Below are 9,308 nucleotides of genomic sequence, written 5' to 3' on the forward strand. Positions count from 1 at the left end.
AGGATTAATCTCTGGGTCTAGAGCGGGGTTCCTCTGCCGCTGGGTTGGGACACTAAAGTGGGTCACAAGACATTCTGGCAGGGTGTTTAATAACTTAGATAGTGGACTACTGACTCAAATTAAATTTGAGGTCAGATTTGGGTCCTGATGAAAAAACAATTGAAAATCACTCCTCAAGGCGGTGCCTTGCCCTGACTGGTGTTCAAAGACAGTTCTTAGCACAACCTTTGGGAAAATAAAGAACATTATGAGATCCATGTGTAACTGTGTATGTGTAAAAGTGGCTTGAATAATATTTAATCCAAAACATCTGCACAAGATGCATTGTCTCATACTCTATATACTGCAAGAATGTCTTAACAAGTAATTTAATGTCATATTCAGTCTTAAAATCTTAATTTCTTAAAACAAGTGAAAAATTCAGACAATGGGGTGAAATAGTTCAATAGTCCAATGTAATTTCACTTATTTCAGGAATTCCCTTGAAACAAAAGCCAATATCTTTAACCTAACCCTAACCTACCCCTAACCTTTTTTGCAGTTTTACTGCCAAACTGCTATCAACATGAAGAGGATACAATGGAAATGCCATATTGTGTTAACCTTTGTATTTCAGATCATTCAGGATGTCATTTGCACAGCGCACAAAAAAGAGCAGAGAGAGAGAACTCTGGTATAAAAAACAGGGTCGCCGGTGTTCACTGATCAAAGCAAGTGGAGTTTTTAATTTCCCTGCACCGCTGACAGCCGCCCGCTCCCATGTTTCATTCAACAGAACTGTTTAAGACATGTTCATTTACTGGGTAATAATCCATACGTTCTGCTGCGATAAAGGTTACACTGAGGAAGTGAGTGTGACCCGGGGGAGCAGTCAGAGGCGAGGCCGGGCCTCCGGGCCGGGGGTCAGGGAGAGAGAGAGAGAGAGAGAGAGAGAGAGAGAGAGAGAGAGAGAGAGAGAGAGAGAGAGAGAGAAGAATGAAGCCAAGCTCAGCCAGCTGGGCTCACAGATCTGTGGAAAACTCCCGACAAAGGCACAGGAAGGCCGGGAAAACTAGGAAGGCTGGGGCAGGGCCCTCGGGACGTTCGCAGGCCCAATGTGGGGGAGGCCTCTTCACTCTCCTGATTTAACTAAAGAAAACACACAGACTCTGCGTCTATGGAAATGAAGTCAGTGTTTTTCCCCCAGGTCGCAGTGCGCAGACATAGGGACACTTCCCCTCTCTGTACATGCTTTGACAAACTAAATAAATAATCTCGCGCTAAGGATTAACTATGTATGATCGGGAAATATAATGGTGGTGAAGAGTTGGTACATATAATTCAGAGCAGAATAAGAGGTTATATGTCTGCACAGAGTGGGAGTACAAACCCTGACAGCCTCAAGGAATTAATTGCTTTTGATTTTGCATTACTGTTCAAAGTGTTTGTGTTCGCGTCACTGTGTGCGAATGTGCTTCACCAGATATTATGCTTCCAGCGTGATGGCTTCAGTATTGCTGGGCGTGATCAACCGGGCAGCATAAATGAGAGGCTTTACATCATTTTCCCTGGCACAGGTCATTACAAGCTCTGACAACTGGCAAATGGAAGGGAAAGTTGGCATGGGTGTGAAGAGAAGCAGAGGCAGCAGAGAAGGACAGGAGGGTTGACTCTGAAGAAGAGAATTACAGGATCAGGCACTTGTTCAAATATGCCAAAGGCACCTGGCTCGAAGCCACTTCAATCCTTCTGACTGACAAACATTAAACACTAGCCAACAGATTAACTGAAATCTATTTGTACAACTTCATCTGAAAATATCACTTCAAGAGGCACCGACGGCACGCTATGGTGACCCTTCAACGCTGGTACTTCAAAGCTCCGGTCAAGTGGTTCGGTCTCAGTGCGAATGTAAAGTGTGCTCACATTGAGTAGCACACTGTCTTAGATCCACCTCTTCCGAAAAATCCAGTAAAGGACAAGCCACAGAGGAGTCCAAAGCACACCCTCATTTCTGGGAAAAGCTGTTGGAGTGAGTTTGGCCCGTGGTATGTGATGTTGGTGGGACTGTTGAGGCTGTCCAGATATAACTGTGTGTGTGTGTGTGTGTGTGTGTGTGTGTGTGTGTGCGTGTGTGTGCAGTTCCATTCAGGGAACAGTCAACTTGAGTTTAGCAGTCTGGTACACAATGAGGATTCACAGCCCCTGGGTATGACGGCTGACTGTGCCAAAGATAGCGGGGGGAGGCGGAGTGGGGGAAGGCTATCCTATTTAAAACTGCACTCTCATCCCCACTGTAACAGCGCTGCGATACTGTATCAGTCTGGGTGTCGCTACACTGGGTCCCGACAATGATCTGAGAAAGAGTAAACAGACACTGCACCGTGCATTCGTTACAGCAGCAGAGGCCTGTGCTGAATGCATTAAACGGCAGCCTCCACTATGGGATAAAGAGTCTGATAACAATTTGTAATTTACATGAAAATTGTCACAGTAAAAAGAAGAAGAAAATATACTGGATGTCTTTTAGGCTACATTTAGTTCTGGTCTGTAAAATCCTTTGGGAAATAACAGAGAGTAAAGAAAAAAAAACGATGATGATGATGATGATACAATCCCTTTTTGTAAGTACGTTTATGACAAGGTGACTGCATTGATTTTCTCAAGGTGGCAATCCATCAAGTCGTATTTTTCTGAGGCACGATATGATACGGACGGCGGACATGACATTCTGAGGCATTGTTTGAGCTTAGAAAACAAACTCTCTGTCGTGAGACTTTACCCAGGCGTGGGTCTGCACGCAAACAAAAAACCCCCGACATCATTCTGTCCCACGGCACCGTTTGGAGAGAAAGATTTTTATTGGGTTATCCGTGGACCCGCCCTCCGAGAGCCGTGCACACTCAGAGAGGAAGATCAAAGTTCAAGGAGTCCTTGCTGCTTCTCCAGGCGCCGGCCTTCTGGGAAAACACACAGCATTCCCACAGCCCTGAAAATTAGGTTTGCCCCCGAGGTTAACCGGCCTCAGACACAATCTCAGAGAGAATACCACCGCGAAACACCCTGTAACTACCAGCCTTAAATTAGATGTTTTCATACTCTGCTACAGCCTAAGATCAGCTTAAACCAAAAAACTGCGAAAACAATCCAAGCTGATCACACCTACAACCCACCCGAGTCGTATCAAGGAGCCTGTGCGTCAAAGTTTCTAGTAAATTCCTCTGAGTGCCGGTTCACGCGCGGCCGTCTGGCTCTTGACAGATGAGGTGCTGACTGACTGAGAGAGGGGCAGAGTGGCGAGCTGGCAGACCGAGGCCTTGGAGACCAGAGGTAGACCTGAAATAGCCCTGCTGCTGCTGCTGCATTACAGCATTACATCACAACTGATTTTGCTGTCATGGCTGCCTCTGCACCACGCTGCCGCCAAGATGTCACTGGGACAGGAACAATTGGTGGGAGCGCGACTGTGAGTCACACAAACAGAGGAAGCGCGCTCAGATCGTGCAATACGCGATGTATTTTCAGAGAGAAAAACAGGCAGCCACGGGAAGATGATTTGGACTGGCAACAAACACCATTTACTGTATAATTAAAACCAGAACGCCACATGATGGTGTTTTTTTGTTTTGTTCTGGCGACCTGGCAGAATGTGTCTGCTTACATTCCTCGTTACACATGCACTGCAGACACTGGAGACACAACATGATTTTCATTTATCTGCAAATACCACATTAAATGTTTGACATAAAAAAGATCACTGTTTTTGCCCATGACAACTTAGTCAAATCCCTAGACTGAAGCCACAGTAAAGCACTGATACTCGCTCAGCATGGTACAAGCTGAGCGAGTATCAATGGGGCCTATAGATCAAACAGGGCCTGTGGGCGCTCTCACCATCAATCCTCTGTAAAACCATACCTGACGTCCTTTAAAGCATCGTCTGTTTGACTTCCACTGTGGGAACAGTTGTAACCGATCTACTTAGCAGGAAGAGCGTGCTTATTGTCTCTAAAGTAGCAGAACAAGTCGGTTGACATGTTTTACCTCACCAGATACAGTTGCCTTGCCCCACATTTACAAATCTACACATGCAGCATTCGATCTTATCTGTAGTAGATTTTCACACAAATCTGTCAATGACTGTGATGACTGATGTATGAGAGTTTGAGAGATGGGAGTATATAATTTAGCGCTATAACACTTGAAGACATTACAAACATTGGAATGTTTGAACACTTGAAATGCTTCAAGGAACTGGATGCAACTACAATTATCAATGATGTAATAAATATAAATGTCAAAATATTATGTAATCAACATATTATGCTACCCATTGAAATCCTTTGAAAATTACACATGCCTAAAATATTACAGATGTAGACTAAATATAGCAGATACTGTGCCTTACTATTACACTAATCACATAGAGCAAAATGCTATCCAGGCCGATAAGAATGGTGAACTTCAGGTTATCCAATAATCTAATTCTCACAGATTTTTGACTCATGTGATATAGATGTGTTCATTGCTGAAAACAGCCTTAGGTGCTTGAGAGGAGCATGTGTTCTGCACACATGGGACTGTTCAGCCCAGTGACGTTCATTTTGTCTGAACTCAAAGATCTCTGTCCAGAGACTGAAGAAAATGACCAACAATCACAGAGAGAACACCCACGTTCCATCACCAGCAGATTTCAGATTTCAGCAGATTTTTTCCGGGAAATGCATAGCTGCTTTGTGTTTCCAGTGCAGTCTGTGTCATCTCATCAGCAGAGCATCAAATCTACAAAGAGGGCGCATTCTGGGTTAAGTAACCGTGTCCTGCGTGTGGATACAGCATCTTGAAATGATTAAGCTACACATGACAAACATCAACATATCACATACTGTCCTTGCTGCAAGGCCTAGGAAAAAAAAGATGTACGGAAAGAAAAGTCTATTCCAAACTGGCAGGTGAAAGCAAGTCTGTCATAGGAGTGACGGTTGGTAACATGACCAGTGAGCGTAAGATCCTGCTCTGCAGCTCTTTTGAACGCCGTACAGGACTGTGCACTTGGCCGGACCGGCAGACAGACAGATACTGCGCCATGAGTCATGCAGGCATGACTTGAGTGTTGCCCCCTCAGCAGCCCCCTGAAACACTCACATACCAGCCAGTCAACACACGCCGGCCTGGTTGGTCCACCTGCCTCACCAGAGCTACTCCCAGCTCCCTCTCAGACGCTCTGACAGTATCACATACCCACATGCACACACACACATAAACATTCAGCACACACACACACACACACACACACACACACTGGGAATAGTCTCTCTGGGGTCCAGTTGGAGCAGACACAGAGGATGAGCATGGCTGCCACTATCACACGTCGGGCCCCTGCTTTATCGGTGTGATTACATCACCCCCAGCCATGATCCCCCCTCCATGAGATAATGTTTCAGGAACACTGGGCACACAAATCAGGGCAGGCCATGTGCTCCTATGTTCTGTCTGCCAAAATAACTCAGCAGTTTCTAATACAGTATGTCTCCCGTTTCACTTCAGCCTGCCCAGGTATCGTAGGACATCGGAGTGCGTAACCTTTCTGATGTCAACAAGACGCACTTAATGAATATGTGAGCTGTTTTCCTACGGCTGCCAATCTCCGAGGAGTGGAGCTGAAGCATGTAGGTGGTTCATGAAACTAAGTTTGTGGAGTTCATGCACATCTATCTGTCTGTCTGTCTGTCATGAGGCAGTTGGAGTCACTGGTGTTGCTGCCTCATACAAGCCACAATTCAGCAGAAAACAAAAGATCCCATGAAAAACCTCCCAGGTTCAGAAGGTCAAGAGCAGAAAGGCTGATAGGAGAAGTTTGCTGCTCTCCACATTTTTAATATAAATTATGTGACCTTTTAATGTGTGACTCAACATGGCATCAGAGTTATCTATGATATAGCAAGAGAAATGTATTATGCTGCAATTTGTGTTGCTTTATAGAGAGAAGATGGTATTTAATATTATAAAACACATATAAGTAAAGAAAAATTAATTACATTTAAGACATGGTCCACATTATTCTGAGAAAATTTGGCCTGTAATGAGTTGAGTAAGAATACAAACCAAAACAAAAAGTATGAGAGCACAAACAGAAACACATAAACTTGCATAAACATTCAAGTTTGTCACTGATGATGTTGATGATGATGATGTTGATGATGATCATGAGGATGAGAAGGTGGAGGGGGAGGAGGAGGAAGAAGAGGAGGAGGAACAGCTACCCGTTAGGTCATGGTATGGTATGACTGTATGAGTAATGTGTTGTATGACTGTTGTGTTATTGGATAACGTCTTCATTTAAGCTCACTCGTTAAGGCAAAAGTAGGCCAAGCTATCTTTCCTCTGTCACGAGCCACTGAGATAATGTGATAGATCTTGGATACTCGTTTAATTAAAACCATTATAGAGGCTCTAATGACTGTAATCTGAACTGAATTACGTGCGTATTAAAAGTTCAAATTCTAAAAAAAAAAAAAGTCATTTAGCCTGTTATTAGGTACGAGAAACCACTTCACACCTCATTCACTCCATTTGAACACCTCCAGAGTGTGTGTACATTACTTTTTTTTTAATGATGATTTCCCATGCTACTGCGCGTGGGCCTCGGTAGACCCAGTTAGACTACACGGCCACTTTAAATAGCCTACTTTCAATATGAAAAGTCCACTGTACAGGCAGCGCAGGTGGCATATAGCACACTGTGGCATAAATGATGCTGTGGCTATGTCCACTCTGTGCGTGAAGGATCCCCGTGCCGATTAATTGACGAGTAATTCAATCGACTAGAAGCCTATACGCTTATTTATCCTTCCTGGTCACGACGGTGAGCGCGTCCTCACGCCGCCGCTGCCGCCGCTGCCTTCCCCATATAGGCGACACATGAGACAGTCATGAAATAATAACACAACTTACCCTTATGATAACCAGGTCAGGTGATTTCCAGCAATGAAAAAAAAAATCCGATTTGACAGATTTCCCAGGCAGTAGAAGAGTGATTTGTCACATCATCCTGACAGAGCAGCAGGAATAAATGTGCTTTAATTCCCCGCAGATGTTTTGGTGTCGAGCCGGAGCTCTAGTGTTTACTCTGACAGTCCAGGACGTGGCCTAAACGCTGCGGTCCGGTTCTCTTATTCCCACCTACGGACAGAGCATTCCCACACTCCTCCATGGATCAGCCGGGGTAAGTTTTCCTCTGCCGGTTGTAGCCCAGCTCAGTTTGACGGAGAGTCAGCCCCGCCCTGGACCGGAGACGGCCGGCAGCGAAAGCAAGCCCGTCAAACTCAACCAGCCAATCGGTGTACGCAGGGAGGCGCTGCTTCACTCCGTTAACGGCGGTGACTAAGCGATATCCTCAGCCAGTGGTTCCCAAAGTGGGGTCCGGGGACCTCCAGGGGCCTCTGAGGGGGATCCAGGGGCCCTAAACAGCCACACGAGGAACGGATTGTTTTATTTCCCTCACTGCAAAAAGGCACAATGGCAGAATGGTTTTAATTATAAGTGTCACTGTCTCTACCTACAGCATAGACAGTTATGCAATTCTACAGTGAATCATAACTAACTACAAAAAATGCTTCATGTTGGATTTGACAATAAAAGATGAATTTAACGTGTCGTTCCTTACGTCACCACTTTGTTGTTGTTTTTTTGATACACGCCTATTGTAGCCTACTTGTTATCTAGATAGGCCTAAACCTATTTCATTATTTAATCAGTAGGCCCAACACGTGTTTCATGGCACATTTATGAATGAGCAATCAGCATGTGCCAACTTCATTACACATTTACAACGTGGGGCATGGACGCAGATTTCAAAATAAAAGTTACTTTTTTTTTGTGGCATTTCTGCTTCATGAGATTGAGATGAATTACAGAGTGGAGAGGGCAGACTCACAATTTTTTTTTTAATCAAAATCTGGAGCATTCAAACACTTCAATATTTAATTACATGTGGAGATAATTGCTGTTATTTTATTTTACTTTTCATGTGCCTATGGATCCCTAATTCAGAAAGCCAAGGCACTCTTGTCTGCTGGTACAAAAAACATTTATTATCATGACTAGGCTACATAATTAATAACAAACAATCAACAAGTGAACCGGATCTGGTCTTAATCCGAGTGCTCTTGTTTTCCTTCAGTAGTTAAACAAACTCAGGGAGATGAGAACATCAAACTCAGGTGTAAATCAAACAAACACTTCCTGTATAGCTGCTCAGCCTCCATGTGACCCCTGAAGGATCATCTGACATGAACGAGTCAGTCCAGAGAAGTCTTCAAAACACAGGAACAGAGGGGGAAATACAGCGGTAGCCCACAAGCAAATTTATTGACAATAAATGGCTGACCTGCACAAGCACATAGCTTTTTCTATAAAGTGTTGTTCACTTGTCCGCAATATGAAACCAACCTGAACCGAACAAAACTGTGATCAGGTATCAACTTCACCTCTGCCAGATTTTTATTTAGTAACAGGAACAACCAGCTAAACTAGATTTATGTACAGTTTCACAGCCATTATCAACCCCCAGTTTGCATGTATTTGGCTTTGTCAGAAAGACTTCTAATGACTCATTTGAGCTTACACTTACTGTCAGTCACACCAGGTAAACACAGCTTTGAAATCTGACCCCATCCTCATTTGCTCACCCATTTTTGGCATATTCCCACCAAATGTAATCATTCTGGCCTTGGCGGTGACAGCTATGAATTTGTCGGACAAACTTTGGGGGATATTTTTAAACTTACTGTTTCACATCAGCCATAAGTAATGTTAAAGAGGTGTACAAATACTCTACAAGTATGATTTTACAGATTTCTATTTTCAAGAAGTAACAGCCTAAAATCATATTCCACCAGGCCTAAAAAACAATCTCATGAACAGCTCTATGAATAGAACTAGAATTTGTGAAGGAGGTGTTAAAATTATGAATTACCGTTTCACGAATAAGGGAGTATTATGAATCTATTATGTAACCCCCCTCGTATTTTTTCTTTCCCATTTTTGGACAGTCACAAGACAAAACACAATGTTGCCACATGACAAATGAACATGGTAGAGAAAGGAGAATGAAAATGATCACTAGGGCAACAGCTCAAACCAATAAAGGAAACTATTGTCTATTAACAATTATCTAAACCCCATAATCATATTACTCCGGTGTCATATGAGCCTTCTCATGTAACATGGCTGGCAGAGGCCTCATCGCTCTCTTCCTGTGTCTGCTGCTGCTTCAAATGCTATGTGTCTGTTTATTTTGTCAGCAGCTCTGCAGACAACAACATAAC

The 9,308-nt window shown here is 43.8% G+C and overlaps 1 protein-coding gene across 1 annotated transcript in view; it reads right to left on the minus strand.

Annotated features, from left to right (window-relative positions):
* rhbdf1a (rhomboid 5 homolog 1a (Drosophila)) overlaps positions 1-7,210 on the minus strand; it is a 29,471-nt gene extending 22,261 nt beyond the window's left edge. The window contains exon 1 of the mRNA XM_071518647.1: positions 6,934-7,210. The gene's annotated coding sequence lies outside the window, so the exon portion shown is untranslated. The remainder of the gene's footprint in view (positions 1-6,933) is intronic.
* Between the last annotated feature and the right edge of the window lie 2,098 nt (positions 7,211-9,308).

Source organism: Centroberyx affinis, unplaced genomic scaffold (genome assembly GCF_046629955.1).
Source record: "Centroberyx affinis isolate AG114_WGS23_722 - 3 ecotype Tasmania unplaced genomic scaffold, CSIRO-AGI_Caff_v1 ptg000618l_1, whole genome shotgun sequence".
Lineage (NCBI taxonomy): Eukaryota > Metazoa > Chordata > Actinopteri > Beryciformes > Berycidae > Centroberyx > Centroberyx affinis.